Consider the following 22,439-nt stretch of genomic DNA (forward strand, 5'->3'; position numbering starts at 1 on the left):
CATGTTGGGATGGAGAAAATAAGGAATTAGAGTCCATGTAGTTAGCCAAATGAGTAAATATTATGTGCTCTAAAATTTTACAAGGTGTGCTGATTAAGGAAATGGGGCGATAGTTAAGAGGACTTTGTTTATCTCCCTGTTTATGGAGTGGAATCACCTTCCCTATTTTCCACTCCTCGAGCAATACACCGGATGCAAGAGATTGCTCAAAAATCTTGAAAAGGTAAATTGCGATGGAATTTTTAGTATTCTTAAGGAATGTAGAGGTGACACTGTCTACTCCAAAAGACAAACATGTTTTTAAGTTATCAATCAAATTTAAAATTCCGTCATAGTCAATCACGGAGGATCCATGGGCAAAAAGTTATAGTTAGGGTTTACAAGGTGAAAGCAATCATCATCTACACAAAACGCTTTTACAAAAATGTCATTTAAGATGGAGGCACACTGGTCATATGGAATAACAACACCATTATTAATGAGCGAGATATCGTTCGTTTTGTTTCTATTCATAATACGCCAAAACTGTTTAGGACTGGTCAGAACCATGGAGGGCAAGGTCACATTAAAAAATGTTAGTTTAGCGTCCTTGATGGATAGTTTATAAGCATCCTCAGCTGCATGGTAGATTTCCCAACGTGCGTCACTACAAGAAAGCTTTGCAGAAGGAAACAAACGTTTCTTTTTGTTGTTAAGGCGCTTATGTGTTACATTAAACCATGGAGACAAGGAATTGATTTTAATGGACCTGTACCTATATGGAATGAATAAGTTAATTAGAGATACTAATTTATTTTTAAATATGGACCAATCGCTTTCAACAGAGCGTTCAGAAAAATTGGGAAGGAAGTCGTCAAGGAAGCCAGCTAAATCGTTATTTAGCTGGCTTCCTTGCAAATCTTTTAACACGAGGGAAATTGCGGGGTAATTAAGGTTAGAAATCGTCTTGAATTCCGATATTCATGTTTTTCTGGACTAATTCCAATGAATGAAGCAGGGGCTTTGTTTTTAATGGACTCTTGTCTATTTATGAAATATTGCTGTCGAAGCGGCCGTATTGGGCTGGCACATACTAGTTTAGATCGGACGACCGTTTTATATGCAGTATGTTATACGCTCTCTTGTGCTAAGTAAGAATGTCTCCTAAGAAATCAGTGGTGTTGGTGCTTTGATAACTAAGTTATTGAAGTGAGTGAGCTAAGCAAGACCTTCGATGAAAGTGATACCTAGGTACTTTTATCAGGGAACAAATTAAATAGAAGCGGTAAAAATGGAGTTGTGAGAAACGTAGTCCAAGAACAATAAATACATCAGCTTTATTTTAAAAAGCATTAATGTTTATTTGCCATGTGAAGCATTCCATCAAAGTCTCAATGCCACGTTGAATAATCTCCGACTTGCTAAGATAGGAAGATCGGCGGTATGCAATGCAGTTGTCTACAAAAACATCAAGGGTGCCGAGAGTATTGAAGGTAGGTCATAGATGTCGATGAGAAACAGAAGTTGTCCCAAGACGCTGCCCTGAAAAACTTACAATTTCACGTGATGGCAGGGTATGAGGTGCCATCGGTAAAAAAAAGTGCTCACGATTAGTAAGAAATAATAAACTGCAACTGATAACATGAAAATTAATGTTTAGTTGAGAAATTCATTCAAGTAAACGTTGATGAGGAACACAGTAACAAATGCTTTAGCTAAATCAATAAAAATGGCATGCATATTACAAGAGTCATAGGAGGTAGTATGCACGTCTGTTAGAAATTAAAACAGCCGAGTTTCACAAGAAATATTTTTCTAAAGCCAGGATGGTGAGCGTGAAAATAGGTCAAGTTATGAAGGTTGTCAGTGGCTTCATAGTAGATGACGTGCTCTAATACTTTCGATAAGATGCTAACAATAAAGCTGTAATTAGATGGATAGTTGCGATCTCTAGGATTATACATGGGGATGAATGTGGCATTTATGTTTTCCCCCACGATCGAGCAGGTGCTTGCGGGCATAAACTGCATTTTGCGTATTCGTAACTTTCGGCGACGGTGGTACCGCGGAGTGAAAATAGCGCTCCCTAGCTCCTGGATGATCACTAAATCAGGAGAGTCCCCGCTTACACATTCCTAACGTGAACGCATAAGTGGAGGCCTTTATATCTCTCATATTTGACAAAATTAAGATTAGTTACGGGTCACAGACCCGACCTCGTACTACTGTTTTACGACGATCATACAAATGACAACCATTTTGCGCTTCCTATAAGCCTAGAAAGTTGCGAATCATCTTCGCTCGTTGAAACTTTCTGTCCTTCTAGCTTAGGAGCAATAAAAAAGAATCGCTGCTTTGATTTTTGTTTAATTGCGACGTACTACAATGGGTATTTGTTTACCATTTTGAAATTCACCCACCCGATGCGCGTTTTCGATCAAACTATAGTTTGATCGAAAACGCGCATCGGGTGCGTGAATTTTTTTCCGGTAAGTAGAATGAATGGAATTCGGTATTCTGGGTACATTCAGTGACTCTATAGTGTCACTGAATGTACCCAGATTACCGAATTCCATTGACTAAACTTACCGGAAGTCAATCCCGCAGAATCTTTCTCTTATTGGCTGGTTTAGCTCGTGGCGGAAGTGATTAGTTGCCCATTTTGGTGATGGGGCCAAAACAACAAAGAGACACATATAAAACGTTTCCGCGTAACAACGCATTCTCAAGGTTGGGAGCTCTGGTCATCGATGAGTTAGTACCCAACGAAAGGTGCTTTGAATTTTTCTACTTTTTTCTTATATCAAGGAGCCGCTCATTTGGTTCACCAAAGAAGATTGCCGGTTCGTTTGCTCGCTCGGGTTCCGCTGGTGCTGTTTCAAAATCTACGCCTCACACACTTCGACTAACACTCGACTTCGGTGTTTTCTATGCAAGAGAGAGAGAGACGACACAGCAAGGAGGCGAGTCACGCACCACTCGGAACGGAGTGAAAAATTTTGATAAACAAACTATACTGTCGCTACAGACCAGGAAAGTGGATTGAAGAGCTCGCACGAGAACGAAGGCTACATTGCATACCCGTCACTTCGACCGCAGAGTGCAGCGCCATGTTGGGGATGGGCTGGATGGCGACTGCTGCGTTGCGGCTCCGGTTTCAAACGAAGCTTGGTAGCTTCGGTACCATGGGACCATTCAGTGACTCTAGATCAAGCTATATTCCATCGGTATACGCAAAGCCTCGGAAACAAGCTTGAGAGAAGTAAGTTCTGACTAGTGCAATGTTTCAGTTGGGTTGTCAGATAAGCAAGAAAAAAAAATAGAAAATAGAAAATGTCTTCTCAGACACTTTTTAGGGTCATTGTAAGTTTAGAAAATTATGTTGGTATGTTTAGAATTTTTACTAGCGGCGACTTTAAGTTGGTTCGCGTCATTTTAGCCCATTGACCATCTAAGTTCTTGATCTTTCTTAGCTATCATTGTGTTAATCGCGGCGAGAGTGTTCGTCAGCTTTTTTTTGTTTTGTTTAGCTGAATGTTTTGAGTGACATGCAGAAGCTTGTTCTCCTCGGCTTCTAATATAGTCAGAAAGACAATTATTTCGTTCTCGGTTTCAGATGGACTGCTCAAATTAGCTACTGCCAAATCTTTGAGGCCGAGATTTGTTCGAATATCACCCGCGGACAAGAAAAGTATCCGAATACCAGCGAGAACACTACATGCAGAACCAAACACAAATTAAAAAAAAAATAGTTTGCAGGACTAGCAGGCAAGGCATCTCAAACAGGAAAACGTTCTCGTATTGGAATTTTGAGTGCAATAGGTAACTAGCATCTATCAAGTATAAGGGTAGGTGCACATCCTTCCGGTGCCAACCCCAAGTGGTGTGAAGGCGTTTGAAGGGACATTTTTCCGGTGAAGGCGAACTTCTCGGGTCGCCAGGGCGTGTTGGCACGCATTTCACATAGCATGGTTTACGGCTAGAGAGAGGAGTGGGGTCCAGGGTTTAGGTAAGCACCCCTCAGTGATGCACGCGTTAGTCTTTGGTCGACTCCCAGATTTGCTTATCCGATCTGCGTAAGGAATCTGAAAGCCGGCTCCTGGTTAACACGTTAATCACTTAAGAGTGTTTACCTAAATCTTGAACTCTACTCTCTTTCCTCTTCCTCTAAACCAGGCGATTTGACATTCATGAAAACGCAAATCAAATGGACAATGTTGTCCCGTTCAATTACTCCACAAAGCTTTTCTGAGTACGTCACCCGCTGCAGAAAAACAAGAGGTAGCGACATTTCTCCTTCTTATTCTTTACTTTTTCCTCTTTCTTTTTTTTTTTGCGATCCACGCACTATTTAGGGGAAACAAGGAGAACCAGCAGACGGCGGCCGTATCACCTCCTTGCATTCAAGGAGCACAATCGTTCGCGTTCCGTAGTTGCATGGACAGGTTGCTCATACATACTCAGAGTGTGTAGTGCCAAGCAAATGTTCAATAACAAGAAAGAAATAATGAAACGTGCCGGCCCCGCTTTCAGCGTTGGAATGAAGCTCACAGAACTGAGGAGTACCACGTGGTGCTCAAGAGCGTTGTAAGCTACCGTCGTCGTAAGTCAGTAAAAACATGTTTTTTTATGTTTGATTTGCACGGCTTTAAATGGTTAGTGTGTTGTGAATACGTCAGAAAAGCTTCGTGATATTCAGGCCCGCTTAATCTACACGGCGAGAAATCCTCAATCCTGCGATCTTCCACGAGCCCAAGGTCTACAAGCCCTAATTTGAGTCGCTGCTGTCTCCGTGCTAAAAAGAGCTGGAAAAACTCTAGCAATCATGCCATAGATAAACATTTATAACCTGTCGGTAGTCACGACGCCGTACTATGCAGCCATTCGCCGCAAATAAACATATGCTGCACGCGCCCATTTATGTAAAAAAACAAAAAAAACAAAAACAGGACCGATCATGCCACATTTTTATGCGTTGAATTCCATAGATCCGTTTTCGATGTATTACATAGATCTCGATTATATTGATTGCTAAGTAACAATTAAGCTTTCCAACTCAAGCTTCGTTAATTACCGGAATGGAAAACAATGCATTTAAATTAAAAAAGCAACCGACTCTTAAAATGAAAATATGGAGCACCTATTCATTTCCAAATTGACCCCAACTATCGTAAAGAAGACATGATTGAATGTAAGCTCTTTTACATATACTGAGATAAAATGTTTACGCTATCAGAGACAATAGAAGAAATGGTATTGAAAGGCATCACACTACACAATTTTAGCGGGCAATTTATAAGAATAAGTTATAAAAAGGCTCGCAGTAGACAGTTTACACAACAGAACAAGTACCCCAAATAAATTATTGAAAGGTCGCATGCTAGCTGCAATATATGTATAAAACACTAATATATATGAATGTATGTATATATATATATATATATATATATATAATTATGTGCAAGACTGAAGATATACAAGAGGTTCAAATAATAATGTAACGAGAAACAAACTACAAATGTTACATGAAAGTTAACACTCTAATAAACATGAAGTAAAATAGAGGAAACACGATAATCAGTCATCGAACAAGATGGGATCTTACGGTCGTGAAGGGAACCCCGCGTTGCCGCCGCAGCCAACGAGGAGTCACGGCCAAACCTCCTGGATTCTTAATAGCGGCCAAAGGGGTGGAGCTCTAGAGAAGGAGACGTGTCATACACTGAGCTCGGCAGTGAAATTAAAGCTGGTCGTATTTTTCCAATATAGAGGGACTCTACTCAGACGTGACTAATCATAGGGTGGCCGTCCGTGGCCTATTAATTCCTTGATTTCTACATCATTGTGCAGGGCAACCTTGCAAAATCAACGCCGACTGCTGCTACGATTCGGTTTGTAAAAGTGGATCTTGCCAGCGTAAGTATCACGAAGGTTGCACTTAACCTTGGAGAATTCCCATCGTGAAAACACTGACCAGCTTAAATTAAGCATAGTTGTCAACCATAACTGGGGATAATGACAAGGGACAAAACACAGAACGACACGGACGAAGTCTCAATAATTGTAAACCTAAAATGGGGGGACTGAGAAGAGACAAAACGCAGAACGACAGGGACGAAGTCTTTCTCAGTGCCTTGTCAGTATCCCCAATCTCGGATTTACAACTATGCTCAATTTACACCAGCAAGCCTGCACCCTCACTATTGCTTCATAACTTAAATTAGTCCGAGCAGCAGCTCTTGACTGACAGGAAACCTTGCTGGGATAATTTTGACATCCGTCTGCCTGTGTAAAAGTATGGATTCTGTTGCGTAGACAGAACTATCGGCACCTCATGCCCAAAGCCGTACAATGAAGCCCTTTGTCTTATACAGATTCGACCGCGAGTCACCGCGAGATCCGTGCATCGAATGCCGCATGGAAATTAGTTCAAGAAGAAACTTGGTACGCGGCATTCGAACCAATGATAGTACGGTGACTCTTATTTGCAGACTGTCTTTTATATGATGAACGAGTAGTGTGACCCCGGCTTAAAAAAAGCACCCAAACTACTAACTCCTCATTTCCGAATAATGATCTAAACATACACAAACACTCCTTGGTCCTGAGACATCTCGTAAGGGCAATCAGTATTTTAAATAAGTAAATATTCAATCACCAGGATACATCCAACACATAAATCGAGCTGCTAGGACTACTGGAGCTACCATGTTGCCATTGGGATTATCAACACGGCAATAGAAATTGCTATTACTGATTTTAGTGGTTTGTCTTTGAAGCTTCACTGCATGTTGCTGCTTTTGATGCGAAAGGTCCTAAGCACAATGGTCCAGAGAAAGGTTTTCTATTAGCAGTGACTATTTCGATGTGTACCGTCAGAATATTTCAAAAATTGTTTCGACGTCTGTGACGTTACTTTTGTAAAACGTCAAAATAGCGGCTTTATTATTTCGACGTACCCCTTGAATGCAGCCGTCGCAGCGGTAGCCGTTTCGTGGTTTCGTTCTGTATCGTTTTTTATGGTGTCGTCGCCGTTGCGTTGACGTGTTGACGAAGCCATGTGTTGCGTACCCAAGAGGTTTCGGTCTTAGTTGGCAGTCCAAATGACTCATTCAACGTGTGCGGGACTGGCTCAAGAGTCGACGCTTTCGGACGTGACACGCCCGGTGGCGATGCTCTGAGCTCTCGCACGTCATTTCTGCGCGCGTCTCACTTCAAAAATTTTGAATTTACGAAAGAGCCGAGCTGTATAGCCCTCTGTCTTCACTGCACGTAATCAATTTAAGTGTATACATTACGTGATACTAAGAAATTGGGCACGCTTTTTGTGCCTTTATATCGTGCGAGCGTATCTTCGTATCATTGCAGTCTCGCTTTGAATCTGGCTCCCGCCTTTTTTAACCGGGGTTCGTGGGTTCGTTGATTAGTTTCGACTTTCTGCTTGGTTCGTGTATAACGAGCCGATTAACTACGAAACGATCGGAAATTTAAATAGGAGGTTGTAAATAAAAACACTGCCTCTTTGACGTTTCCTTGACCGGTGTGGACAGAAAAAAAAAGGTGCGGCGTGGTTGTACGATATACGCGCATTTTTCAATCAACTGCAAATTTTATGACGCGACATTCAGCGCCTTTGTTTGTGTAAAACACGTAAAATAAATTGTGGGAAACAACAGTGGCGCATTCTGTAATGTTGGGCACAAACAAGCAAAGGTTACTTGCGGTCTTTGTTGATGCTGTATTTTGATAACTTTTTTTTTTTTTTTACATTGCACATTAATTAACAGATTACAAATACTGCAGTAGACTGCGCATTTGTTTTCGGAAAATGCGTGTTAAACCGCGATGCCTCCGGCAAAGAAGGTGATATTTGTTTGACCGCCACATTCGGCAACTCTCCAGTCCGAACTGCGAAGCCCCAAATATCCCAAAGCTTTTATTCGGGATACGAGAAGAAGGAGAACTATCTTGACGGGGGACGTCAGTATAATTTTGTTTTAAATTATAACGTCTCAAGCAAGTGGCGTCACAGACGTCAAAGTAATATTTTAAATTATTTTTAACGTGAACGACGAAATAGTCTCTACCTTTCCTACACTGTACCTGTAACAAATAAGAGAATTGTAACTGTATTGAATACGTACGATGCACGTTAAGAGCATATGATTTCTTTCTACGTTTTACTGACTAGGAATCTAAAACGGGAACAGCTGTTGTTATTTTATACCTAATCTAAATACCATTGATAATACGAAAGAAAAGCTGAACTACTCAAAACATAAAAAACAAAACTGAGCTAGGAGCGGCCTACCATAGCTTATCTTCTGAATTAGATAACAGCACGAAAACGGAACCGTAACTAGCGTAAACAACTTTTAGTTTGAACAACTGGCAGCAATTTAAATTTTTTAGTAAGGAGCGCCGTTTGAGAATTCGCCTGCAAATGGACCTTTTCCACATATCGACGGCGCCAGGCGGTGACTGCACGAACTAAATATCGAGGAAGTAAGCTACCTGCGCTACCAATCGATAATGGTAGCGACGCCACCAGTTTCTTCGCTCTCTGAGCTGCGGCGCGTGCCCAACGCGACTTTAAAGAGGGGCATTCGTGGCGTCCACCTAAACGCCGTGTTTTTCTTTCCGTCCACGTTCTTTTTTTGTGTAACACAATTATATATATGCTGCAATTACGTGTTCTACTCGCTGATCCAAAGCCTCCTTCCGAATTTCCTCGATTTTTCGTTCCGGCTTCCACCGCTTGGCGTCGGGCGCTCGCGCGTGCGCGACGCTTCTCGGAAAAGGTCTATTACAATGGAGAGCAGCCCAACATACGTCCCTCGCTCAGAACACGTTCACATGGTCCCACTGCATCAGTTTTCAATACGTTTTATGCCCCATGCTACCGATACTCAAACAAGAATCGCAAAAAAAGACAAAATACACACAAAAATAGGTGATAGAAAATGTTGGTCGTGAGGGACGGTGCCCTTGGGAAATGGCGACATAAGAGACCATGGTGATGAGAGAAGGCCTCCGAAAGCGCAGGGGCTTACTGGAAAAAAGGTTTAATGCCTCAAGCAATGGCCGAACCTGTTCACCGCGTCTTATTTGTCGAAGACATGGTGACTCCATCGTCGCAACTTCTCCGAGCCTAGTGAAAGGCGAACAACAGTCACTTGACATCTACGATGACGTCATTTCCGCTTGTCTTTCTTCTTCCTTCTTGTTTTACACTTGACTAGCACCACGGGACGGAGCTGCGATGAAAATATATTTTGCGGAAAAGTGACTCTTACGAAAGACATAAAAAAATACACAGATTACGTTTAAGGCGATTACATTTACATTTACACGTTCACAACTTTTTTTCTCAAATGCGGCTTTAGCTTTGGTTTTCCGCTAACTTAATTCATCCCTTACTATTATGTTTCCACAGGTCCCTGAACTGGAATGAACTGCGGCGCCAATGCTACAAGTGTTACAATGAGGAAGATTGGGACGCTTCCAAACAACGCTACGATCCTGTAATCTCAGATTAAATAAACAATTACGCACCTTATCACTCTACGTTGCAATCCTGTTCGGTCTGCTCTCATTCAGTTGCCGGCAAAATATAAATCCTTATGGTAGCGGCAACTTCCCCATAACTTTAGAATTCAGACTCGTGCCGCTCTAGTCTTTATGCGGTGCTCTACTTTGTGGGTTCGACAAAGCGAACTGCTCAGTCTTCAATCGAGTCTTTATTTCCTTCTGAATTTTATACGATCTCTGTATTGGCGGTAATACACCACCATGTAAATTTTAGATATGTCAATCCCTGCTATACTTTTGACATCAACTCATCTTCCCATGTGGGCAAAACAACAATGAAACGACGACTGCCGTGAAGCTAAAAATTGATTTATAGATGACCAACAAAAGCAGCGCGAGCGAAAAGGACAAAAGAAAGGGCATACAGGACAGGACAGGCCCCAACTCGATATTACTGGTTTCTTTTTTTTTTTTTTTATGTTAAAGGAAGCAAACACGCAAGGGAGAAATTCACTTATAAAAAAAAAGGAAGACAAACAACAACGCATCGCGCATTTACACACCTGTCGTGGATTTTCCTTCTTTTGTCCTTGTCATTTGCGCTGCTTTTGTTCACCATGTCTACCGACTACCAACTAGCTCAGTTTTCAACTTCATTACAAAACATTGCCGACGACCTATATATTCGAAGTTCTAAAATGCATGAAACACAGTAATTGAGAAGTCAGCCCTGAAATTCGCTTTTAAAGACATTCGACATCCGTTTCGGAAAGTGTAGGCAAACCTATGTTTATTATTTTCTCGATAAATATGGCATGGAACTCAGATTGATATTTAGGCCACATGACATAAGTTACTCGGCTACTTTTTGCCGGAAGTGTGAATTAATATACAGGTCACGTGAGGCAACATTTCCTTCTAAGTTTAGCGGATATACTTTATTGGTTTGAACGTCTTGGGACGTCAAATATTCTAATAAATTTACCAAAGAAACTTTGTTGGTGTACATGTCACTTGACATCAGTTTCCTTGCTAGATTTAGCGGGAGAACGCAAAGACGGACGGACACATATTTGGTTTAGTTAAATGGAGTCATATACTTTAAAAATAAACTAAACAACCTATGGCCCAACTTTTTTCGTTATCCTGCAATAACTAAACGAAAATAAAACAAAGTTTATATTCGTTATCCTAAAATAAGTAAATGTAAAGAAAGCAAAGGTTATAAGTTTTCGTTCCACACACAACCTTGCGTATCAACAGTTGTGAAATTACTCAAACAAACGCCTGCAGGGGTTTAGGGGTTCGCTCTTAAACTAACTTAAGTCGAAATGATCACATTAACAACCTGCTAATAAAAATAGCCGGATCTATTGGATATAATATCCAGGCAAAAACATGTATCACTGAGTGTAGAAAAAAATTGCACTTCTGACTAGATCACTCCCATATCTTGTGTATTGTCATCTTACCCTGGGGTACGTGCAATAAGACCGATTCAGATCGACTTCTTTCACTTTTTGAAAGGACCCTACGAACCAGGGTGTAAGATAGGCAGGTGGGGAAACGTGAGCCAAATGAGCGACTGGATTGTGTCCCCCTCGGTTTTCTCTTTTTCTGTGGCGCCATCTATGTGGAGCACCGTGAACTCTCACTCCGGGTGGGCGACCGGTGGCGACCGGCTAAACTGACGGAGATGGTTTCTCGTGGATTTTCAATGGAGGACTGTCGTGCTTACGGTTTATTTTGCGCAGTCTCCCATAGAGTTCCACGCAAATCCGATTCCGACTTTTTTTGCCTCTCGCTGCAGTGCACTCTGTCGCAAATTGGGGCTACCCGCAAGCAGACGAGTACACAATCCGGTCACGGCGCTGCGGTAGGCTTCTATGGGCCGTTTCTCCACCTGTCTATCTTACACCCTGCTACGAACACTGTTTACTCGTAAAACTGTTGAAAACTGCTACCTATATAACAAACTCGTGACACTACCATTTTCTGAGTTCTGAAGTTGCTGCCTATGTACTTTAATCTATTACAGTTAAACACGACTTTATTTATTTTGTGAACAAATACTTATCAAGAAAAAAAGAATAAACCTACGCACCATATCCTTGGTTGGGTCCAGGTCCCGGACAAACTATGGTGCCCAAACTATTACCAATCAAATCATAGCCTTATGCAGTCTAAACCCTTCTTTACTGAATGCGCCCAAGAAAGTCGAACCATCTACCAATTAAAAAAAAAATACTACAAATTTTCTTTTTTTAGTTTTCTCTTACTTATGCGTGCTGAAGTCAAGTAGAACATTTCAAGCGCAACTCGACAATGATCACCCCCTTCTCTGTCTGTAACTTTAAGAAACACCTTATCGTCTGTGTTTTTATTCTCTCGTTATTGTCTATAAATTGAGCTGTTGGCTCCCTTTGCACTGCGCTTGTGATAGGTGAATATATAAATCTATTGTAAAATGTTTTTCATTTATGGCTTTTTAGCATGTTTTGCAGTCTGATGTGCAAACCTCAGGTGATTGCCTCGTCAGGAGACACTTTGGTCCCCTTTAGCCGTACCTCGTGGAATTTGTACTTTGTATTTATATTCAAACAAACTTCCATTGATAAACCTTGATAGGTTAATAAACGTCTAGCAAATTAAAAGGGCGAGGATTGTATCGGCACGCCAATACAATGCTCATCCAGATCGAAACGGGCAAAGGTGGGGATTCAACCCAGGATTCCTGGGTTCTGCAGCGCGAGCTTTCGCTCCACGTGCTCCGAACTGGTGTGCGCTAGCCCACTTGGCCACCGATTTTTTTTTTTTTTTCCGCCAATGTTTTTATTAAAGGAATGGCTATTTACAAAGTTTTCAAATGACCACATTGGTTGCCACACACTTATCATGACCGTGAGCACTGTTTGACAGGCGAGGACCGGGATTCACACACAAATTCAAAATGTATGTGGCTCGGTCATTTCTTTGTAGCGTCACTGTCATGATTCTAAGGAATGACATAAAAAAAAGTTGAAGGGGCAAGAAGAAAGAAGATGATGCCACGTGAGACAACAATTTTAGGAGGGGAAGAAAAAGAAGAGGACGGGGTGAGAGGGAGAATCGAAGACTGAGACCGGGAGGAAGCGGCGGATGGGGTCCATGGCTACGCTCCAGGACGCGCCCGACCCTTGCTGTGCACAAGCTGTCGCGGCGAGAGTTCCGCACTCCCCTTCAGACGCCTAGGAGACAAGGGCCTTCGCTGCCTTGGGCAAGTAACTTCTGCTCGTCGACGCAACGAACTCAAACTGTAAGGCCTGCTCTGAACAGCTTCATTTCTTGGAACTGCAGATATGCTTAAGCGTGTGTGTATTATTTCCCCTTTTACTGTGTACATACTCCTTTGCTTTCCATTATATCTTCGTCTCCCTTTTGTAAATATAATGGGTTGTAAATTATTTGTTTTCGGCCTCGCCTCTATGGCATTCGCAACGTCTCCGGCCGAACCGTGACAGTCACATGCACAGCAGCCACTCGCGAAGTGGCCCGGTAATTCTTATTTACTACTGAGCCTACAGAGCGCGGTTATGGAAACGCGCTCCAATTAGAGACCAGCATTCAAGCCCTTGTGGCTCCGTCGCCTGAAGAAGTCTGCTCACGTACCAAAATCCGTCGCAGAAGTGCTGCCACGCGTGCTTGCATCCCTCTGGGACCTCCAAGTGATCCGTCCTCGACCGCCACAGCGCATATAAACCGAGAAGGGCCTGCAGCTCCCATGCCCTGCACTGCCCACTGTCGCCGAAAACCAGAAATTTCCCGCTCTTTCACTCCACGAAAATATCTATCTGCAGCGCTGCCCGAAGTTCTGCCCAAAACATTTCGCATTCGTACAGTACAAACACACATGCTTAAGTGTTTCATGCGACGGACACAACGCACAATTGATTCACCACTATTTAAAAATGTTTTTCTTTACCAGTCACGTCTTGACTGGCAGCACTTAGAAATGGAAGCGTAGAAAAAAATTCGTGACCGCCGTTCTGACATGGTACCTACGTACGCGACGAAACACATCCTGTTTTTCCGGACTTCCCTGAAAGCTGCGAAAGAGAGGGGGTGGTATAACCATGCAAATCAACTGTCTCAACAAAGAAATTGAAAAGATTCCTCCCAGCTCTTTAAACTCAGAAATCACGAGGGAATTATCTTGATCGGGAAAAAAGAGGAAACGCTGTGCTTCAGTTCTACGCTTACGAGACCCAAGCCGCCTTTCTTCTGGCTTACAAATAGGTTGTCACGCCTCATACGTTCAAAACACGAGTCCCATATAAATGTTGCGATAAATCGATGAACCTTCGCCACATCAATTTGGGAGCACCGTAACTCTTGCGCAACGTACCAAACGGTCGGGAAAAAAACAGAGTTGCAAATGAATGCGCGAGTGAACAAAGAGAGTTCCCTGGCATGCCAGTCAAGCACCTTGCTTCTGAGGCGATTAATGTCCAAACGACCGCATCTTGCACACAGTTTCTCTGCGGTCAAGCTGAGCCATACATAGTTCAACACGTTCGTCGTCTAGGTGACACCTAGGAACTGCTCCGGTTTCAAGTCCCAGTCTCCAAGCCAGACGCGGATAGTGTCTGTGTTCATCAGCGCACCCGAGACACTGCAAAAGTCTGCGATGTGTTGGGTTACAGCGCGCACTTGCTTCCTTGACGAGCACACCACCGTGACGTCGTCCGCGTAGGCGAGCACTTTAGGCGCGCCCGACGGCAGACAGCCCACGAATGCTCGCGTCACCGATAATGGTCTTGCAACACGGTGTCAGGTACAATGCGAACCGAATAGGCGACATCAGACAGCCCTGTCGTACGGATCGGGTACCCGCGATGAGAGCCGTCCTGTTGTCATTGACCAGTAGCCGTGTCATGATGTCACGGTAGCACAGCTGCACATACCGTAGCAGCCGCGCCCCGATCCCACACTCCTCCACAAGCCAGAAGAGGAACGAATGGCGAACCCGGTCGAAGGCTTTGCTCAGATCTACCTAGACGCTTCCACACTTGCGCTGCCTGGTGCACGATTCGCATCGCGTGCAGGCAGATACTGATGGTCCGTCCCTTGATGCCGTAGGCCTGGTGCTCTCCGACGACGTCCCGTAGACCCCCTTCCAGCCGCTTTGCCAGAATCTGGGCTAGGATTTTCCAGTCGCTTGTTAGCAGACTGATGGGCTGAAAATGAGCGACCTTCGAGGTTCCCTTCGAGTTTTTCTTCTGAATGAGCACCGTTACCGCCAGTCGCAGGGATGGCGACAGTAGTCCTCGCTTCAGTACGTCGGCCTACACGTCTCGCAGGATAGGACACAGCTGGCCTGAGAACGTCTTGCTGAACTGTCTACCGAGCCCGAGCACTCCTCGCCACTTGCGGGGAGCTAATTCCTTGATGGCCTCCTCGACCTTTGATGCCGTTATTTTCCGGTGCATTTGTTTTCGGACCTTTGCAGATATCTTGGGCAGCGCCACTCCAGCCATTTGGAAAACGCCGTCCTCCTCCACTTTCGTGAACAGGTCGGTGTACGCCTGGAGAAACGTGTCTTCGATTTCTTCTTGCCGGGTGACCTCGACGCCGCCTACTTGGACCTTCTCGATCTTGTTGCGGGAAGCGGGCTGGCGTCCCTTCGTCTTGAATATTCTGCTCGGCTCTTCATCTCTATCGAGGAACAGCATGCTCCTTCGAACCATGGCACCCCGGTACTCCTTCTCGAGGAGCTCCAGAATTTTGCCCTTGCAATCGCGGATATCTTGAGTGAAGAGTCCCGGGGAACGGTTTTCCTCCTCGATGAGGATTTTCAGGGTCTTCGTCAAGCGACGCTGATCTGCCCTTTTGCGGGCCGCTTTGTCCTGACTGTGCCGGAACACTTTGAGCTTGACGTCCTCTTTCAGCTCCTCCCAGGTTACCGCGTTCATAGGAGCTCTTCCCGTTTTACCCTCGAGGAGGTCCTTTATCTGCGTGCGCAGCTATTCGTCCTCAATGATGCTTTCGTTTAGCTTCCAGCCGCTCTACCATGAGGACTTCTGGGCTCGCGGTACGGGTCTACCTAGCGTTACCGTGACCAGAACGTGGTCCGAGAACGCCAAGGGTAGGACTTCTAGCACAGGCGTCGTTGCTGAAGATCCCGAGAGGTAAACACGATCTAGTCTAGGGTGACCACCCGTCCCGCATTGAGGGCTCGTGTACCGCGTCCCGCGAGAAATTCTCAAATCTTCAAAATGTCTCAAATCTTCAATATGTAAAATTCACTCTGCAACTCATGGCGCTGCCGAACAACGGAGCACGGAGAAGCGCGGATGTCGCTGGTAATCGTGTGAATCGCAAAGGTACACCATTTTCGATCCAAGCATTGTGGGAAGCAACCGTCTTTCTTGCAGGAGAAACAACGCGCATGCTCCGTTGTGCGTATCCCCTTGGCAAAATATTCTAAGAAGAATTGCTCACAAAAAGTTTCAGTATAAAATATTGTAATTATTTTGAAATCACTGTGTCAAAGCGAAAGGGTTGATGTGGATTTTTGTTTTAGTAAAGGCAGCCATACAAGGCAAAAAGCCTACAACTCCCAACGGTCGAAAAATAATATAATGTTAAAAATTTGTGTAGGACCATGTTGACAAAAGTAAGCCTTGACAGGAAACAATAACCCGAAAAAGATTTACTGTTTCTTATTTCCATCTGATGCATAGAGTTCTGCTACAGTCGAGTTTTATATTTTCAACTTCGATACATTAATAAGCATTTGGCATAAAAGGTATATCACTGGGAGTGAAAATTAATTAAGCTTAATTGCCGCAATACAATTAGCAGGTGCATGAACAGCCCAGGATATTACATGTGTTACCAGAGCCTTCGTTCGTGGTGCGTGTGTTAATAAATTTTCTCTACTTCCCCCCCCCCCCCCTGCCCCTTCCCCCCCTTGCGTGTCCCGCATTTCGCTAGCAGGAAGGTGGTCACCCTAATCTAGTCGAGCATAGTTTTCTTGCCAATGCGTGTACATTGGGTCGGCTGTTTCCTCGTTGTCGCTAGCGTCCACCAGGTCGAAGTCATGCAGCAGTTTTCGCAGTTCCACCCGGCTCACGTCCGCTTTCAGCCGCTTTGAGCAATTCCTCTCGGCCAGCACAAAATTAAAATCGCCAGCGATAATCGTTCTAAAAGGTGTGACGAAGTGACGATCAAAAAGCCGGTCATCTCCTCCACTTGGCCGCTTGTGGCAATCTTGGTCTCTTGCGAAAAGGCGACATCAACCCGCTCGTGCAGAATAGTGTCCAGCACCCATTGCTTTCTTTTTTTTGCCACAAGACTGACAGAAGTGAGGGTTGCAAACTTCAGGGGTCGCATTTTGTGGAAAAGGAGGTGTGGGCGAAGTCATGCGACGAGTACACTGTCGAGAGATGAGCAGGGAGGAAAGAGAGAAAAAAAAAAGACGTAATCCACGTAGGGGCTGGCCGGCGTCGCTCTTCCGTCGGGATGCGCGGATTCGGGTTAAAGCGCTCCCTCCGAGTAATGTTCTTGTGCCACGTGAACTGGGAGCTTGCTGATGCTTCCCTGGCCGAGTCCGCGGCGGATTATTTGGGTGTTTTCTTTCTCTTCCCTACTTATCAGTAAACGTAGTTGTGAGGAGCGCTCTTTTCTGTTCTGTCATTCTTCTCTCTACCTTGTGCGCTAAATACCTCAATATGTTAGACTACCAACTTGCCCAAATGTCAACTTTACTTCCCTGGCCGAATAGCGGTTTTACTTCCCTATTGAAAATATTTCTAAAGGGCCCGTCAGCCTTGAAGGATTATGGGACCTCACAGGAATTCAAAACCCTTCAAAAATACCCTACAGAAAAACCCTTCAAGGATACCCCATAGAAAAACCCTTTAGCCCCACAGCCCTTCAACCCGTCAGACCCTTTAGCCCATCAACCCTTTAGACGCCCAAATGACTGTGAACCACAGACAAAAATGCAGTTCAAAACATTATTGAAAATTTATTGCCGACATTTAGTTTTACATGCATATTATAACTCAAAAAGGTGATAAAAAGCAACGCTTGTTCAAACCCGGTGCAAGGAGCTGTAGACGAAAGAGATCACATCAAACAGGGACAACTGACTTCTTTATCACAAAAAAAAAAAATACATTTCAAAGTACTCACAATGCCGCTGGGTATATTCCTGATGTACGGTAGTTCAGCTAATAAAACCGAGCAGGTGCACCTCACGGACAAATACACAGTCTCAGTAAGCACGTTTAGCGAAAACCACAAACTCGTAAGCAGCACCCGCCGCCGTTGAAAAATCCCGAGCACAGTCACGGTTTCGTCCATGACGACATCGCGCAGGCGTCTTCGGCGTATTTTTCGCTCGCTGGTCTGAAGTCGGACGGACGAAGAGGCGCAAGGAGCAAGTCCGGACAGCGGCCGTCACCCACCGTCTCAACACCCACAGTGCCATAATCCCGGTGCGCAGGCACAACATGCGGTGGGGCGCTGAGTCCGACTGCCAGGCTTTGCAGCGAGTAAGCCGACACCGGCCACCATCTCCTTGAATGCGCTGAACACAATGGCACTCGAGCGGTGCTGAAGGCGGCATGCGCCGAACTATGGTTCACCTGCGGTCCCAAGAAAGAAACTGCACGGATCAAAACAGACCAAGGGGCGAGCCCTCAAAACCATGCATGCTCACCTTCCTGGAGGAAATTTGTCCGCTCCAAACATCCCGGCTCGTGGGATAACCGGAACCGCACACGAGCAGAGAGAAAATGGCTATGGCCTCCCCACTTGCACACACCCCCCTCCCCCCCCCCCCGACCGCTGGTCTGGCAGCCCTGCACCCTCTCCCCGTCGCCGGGCGGAGAGTGGCGCAGCAAATAGTGGATTGCTTATTGGGGACAGTCCCCCGTGGAGGGACCAATTCCCGGAACGAGTCGCTCACGCGTGCGTCCTTGTTCCTGGAAAGCGCGCACTGCTCTCGGCTTGTTTTTCTTTTTTTTTTTCTTTTTTCATTCATGGTTGCACGGATTTCGCCTCAAGCGGACAGGATTGCGTTCGCCTCAAAACGCCGCTCGGCCAACACCACTCGGCCCGCGGCTCGTCAATTCTCCACACGGGGCGGTCGCCCTCAGTGGCCTCTTTGGCGACCGAACACCCGGGCAGTGACAGACGGGTCCAGGAGCCTACTCGTATTTGATGGAAGAGCAGTAATAAAAGTCTGACCGTACACACACACACGATCGGCATTCTCCAAATACTTATTTTTCCCCCGTAGCGTACAATAAGCAGCCGTGGTCATTAATTCTGTGAAATGTGTTTTCTCCACCTAGGCCGTTGCCCACAGACACCTCAAGAAGCCTGAAGGTTTTCCCAACCCCATTAGAAAAGTTCTTGACAGGCTTTCAGACATTTCAAGGCATTGTAAAGGGCACTTTAGACATTTCAGGAGAGCCTCTGAGGGGCCAGTGAACCCACCAGGAAATATCTGTGCCACCTTCAAACATCTCAGAAATTCCTGAAGTCCCCTTCACACCCTTTAAAAAAGTCCTGAAGTCCCATCAGAGCGATTTTCGATAGGGACACGCGCGCTTTTGCTTTAGTGGTGCACCATCTCAGCCATTTTTCCGCCCAATCGTTTTTTATGCATCCTGAAGTGCGTGCAATCCGATGACACTCAGCTCGAGCGCGTAGCTTTGTCTGATGCATAGACGCCATTTTACCGCCCAAGTCACGCACCGAGTGCGCCAGAGTGTCACGCGCTGGCACATTCAGGGCAACAATGGACGTCTTCACCCTGAGACAGACAGACATGTAGGCACCCTAGCTCAATCTAGAGCCGTCACGCGTGACATACCTTCGAAACTTTGCCGCGGCGCCAAATATTGATCGGTATCCAAGCGTGCGAAGGCACAGAGACGCAGCGCTTCGGCATGCCAAGAAAGCTTTCACCATGCACACCGTAAGACTGGCGAAACTTGCTTTCGACGAGTTGTCCTTTTTTCTGTACGGCACTGCGCTTCCGTAAGGATTGCCTCTGGTTCCAGACGGCAGGTCTCACGGCTTACACGGGGTTTTCAAGAACGTCTTCGGCGAGTGACGACGAACCAGTAGAAAACGTGTCTTTAGCACGCTGCCACCAGCCTCCGCAACGCTGCAAAAACGAGGTTTTTCGAGATGCAAGATGGCCGTCCGGTGGCCGCATTCGCAGAGCGGGGACGCGCGACCCAGCAATTGTCGTGGATAGAGGTGTGCCATGTTCGCCGAGACGCCGCCGTCGCCGCAACCCGATCGGCGCGCCGCCGACGCCGCAGACGACGTAACCAATAACCGCAATCACACAAGATTTTTTTTTTTTTTTGCGACAGGGATGGTTTTGCACACGCTGGGTCTTCTGTGATCTGTATTGATGGCTGGTTGTTCTTAGGTGCTTTCGCCCTTCCAATTATTGTGTCTCCGCCAGTGTTGGACAAAATACTCGATAAAAGTATTTAAGTAAAGTTACTAAATACCTGCTTCATAAGGTATTTGAAATACTATTTAAACTACTTTTACTGTAAAGTATCTTGAGTAGAATACAAGTTCAATTACTTTTGAAGATAATTCCGCATTGCGTAATTTGTATCGACGTCAGTGAAAACGACAATTATACAGTTGTACAAATCTGGTTTACCGGAATGGTTTATTAGCTGGTAACAACACAAAACGGGGAAACAAATTCCGAGGAAAACTAAGCACTTTTTATGAGTTTTGAATCCGAAAGCATAAATGTCGTCCTTCCGCTCCCTTAGTTCGTCTGCGATGTAGCTGTGTGGACGGGCGGGTTTAGCTACTACCGAGGTAGTGGCCGCCGGCAATATAGAGGCTTCAGGCGCCCCCAAGCGGCCGCAGCCCCGTCAACGCGTACAGGAGAGCGGCGGCCGAGCGCGAACCACGGGGGACTCGTGACAATGAGCCAAAAGGAATCTATCCATCGATTCGCCGCTACAGACTACAGGCTTCGCTCCACTGGACAGGGGAATTTAGGTACCGTTTTGCGCGGCTTCAAAAGCTGGGAATGCCGGATCGCTCCATAAAACAATTAATGCTTTAGCATGAAAACACACACACACACACGCGCACAGATTGCAGGACTGTTTTATGCAGTCCAACTATCAGCAGCAGCAAATTGTCACGAATGGCAAGTGATGAGGCCGTGAATAACTAGAAACTAAACGTTTAATGGAGCGAACTTGTGTCCAAAACAAAATAGAGAAAGGCCAGCGTCCCAGGCGTCGATGTCGGCGAAATAGCGGGATAGAGCGCTGGGACGAGACTGACTCCATACCGCCACGCGGAGCACGTTTTGTACACGCGTGGGTTTGTGGAACATTCGGTGTAGAACTTTCGGCGCGTAGAACATTCGTAACTCGATCACACGACAAAGTTGTCGAAGTTACGAGAATGTCAAGTTGAAAGAATAAAAAAAAGAAGAGTCCGCTCCCTGGAATCGAATCCGGAGGCTCCGCGCGAGAGCCAAGCGCGGTAACCATTCAGGCACGCGCTCGCTCGGCATTGCGCTTGGCAATATCACTGATACATGTTATACCCCTGTCAGACGGGCACGTTAAATGACATTTAAGCAAAATGACATAACAAGTCGTCCAATCCGCGTGTTTAACACGCCACGCGGCACGTCCACGCGCAACGCGCAGAACCAGGATCACGATCTGATTCGCCGAGCGGTGAATGACATTCGATCAAAATGAAATTTACTTTCCCGTCTGTAAGCGAGCGCCATTCTGTACTGGCTCTTTTATTTTATTTCGCCGAGCGCATTCCAAGCAGGCGCCATAGACCCGTAGCTCTCAAGTTTTATGCAGCGCTCCAGGCGAGCAGAGCAGAATATTTGGCTCGCGTTTCGAACGTGCATCAATACGCTTCCCCACTAGAGTTTTTTATACTCCGTTGATTCTAAGTGCCAGCGTAGCAGAGGCTACAAGAGCGAGCTGCGAGCTTTCAGCGTTCCTGCCAAGCACGCGCGCCTGTGCAGTGCGAGCATCGTTCAGGAGGACGCGCTTTTGCGCGTTGCTTCGGCTTCGCTATCACGTAAAGTGAAATATACGTGCACGAGGAAGCTAGGAAAGAAAGCAAAGATGAAATGAATGTTTAATTCCTTTCATAATTCGCTGCGGCGTCGAGCTGCATAATTTTTTTTTTCCCTTTTATTAGACGATTTGTTACCGCGCATCTACAGATGCTGACAGCTGCTTGCCTTCGAACGTGGCACCTGCAAAATCGAACGCTACAGCGCCACACGGATGATGCAGCCAGCATAACCTGGTCGCGTCTTGCATACGTCTTCCGGACGCACTCCCGCCCCCTGCCCCAGGGCAACGGGTCTATTGTGTTCTGCCTTTTTCTTTTATTTCGCTGGGCGCACGGTTCAGTTCTCAGAAGATTGTGTTTTATTTTGAACTCCTCGGCGCCGGGAATCTCGCGCGTAGATGCCCGTGCCACGAAGGCGCGACTGGCTGGCGTCGGGCAGGATGCGGATCGGGTTACAGCCTTGGGCGAGACCAAGCTGCTCAAGAAAACTATGCGGCAGTCTAACAGCGGGACTCATAGCGAGAGTGTGTGTGCGATGGTGGTGCGCGACCACGAATAGTGTCCGTCTTGTAAACTAAAATTGTATCAAGAATATTAAATCCAGTGTTTTTTAATTCCAAAAACCCATTTGTCAAGACCTCGTTTATTATCAAGAAGTTATTTTATTTGAAACAACCAATACGATTACACGTCTGACAAGCGGTATTACGAGCCATTTTTGGGACAGAAAAAAAAAAAGAATATCACGTCCTGCGCCGCACCTTAGACGCATCGTTTAACTACAGTCCATATTCTTTATATGGTGAGTTCACTATAAACAAACTTGGCAT

The sequence above is a fragment of the Ixodes scapularis genome, unplaced genomic scaffold (genome assembly GCF_016920785.2).
Source record: "Ixodes scapularis isolate PalLabHiFi unplaced genomic scaffold, ASM1692078v2 ptg001583l_1__unscaffolded, whole genome shotgun sequence".
NCBI classification, from domain to species: Eukaryota; Metazoa; Arthropoda; class Arachnida; order Ixodida; family Ixodidae; genus Ixodes; species Ixodes scapularis.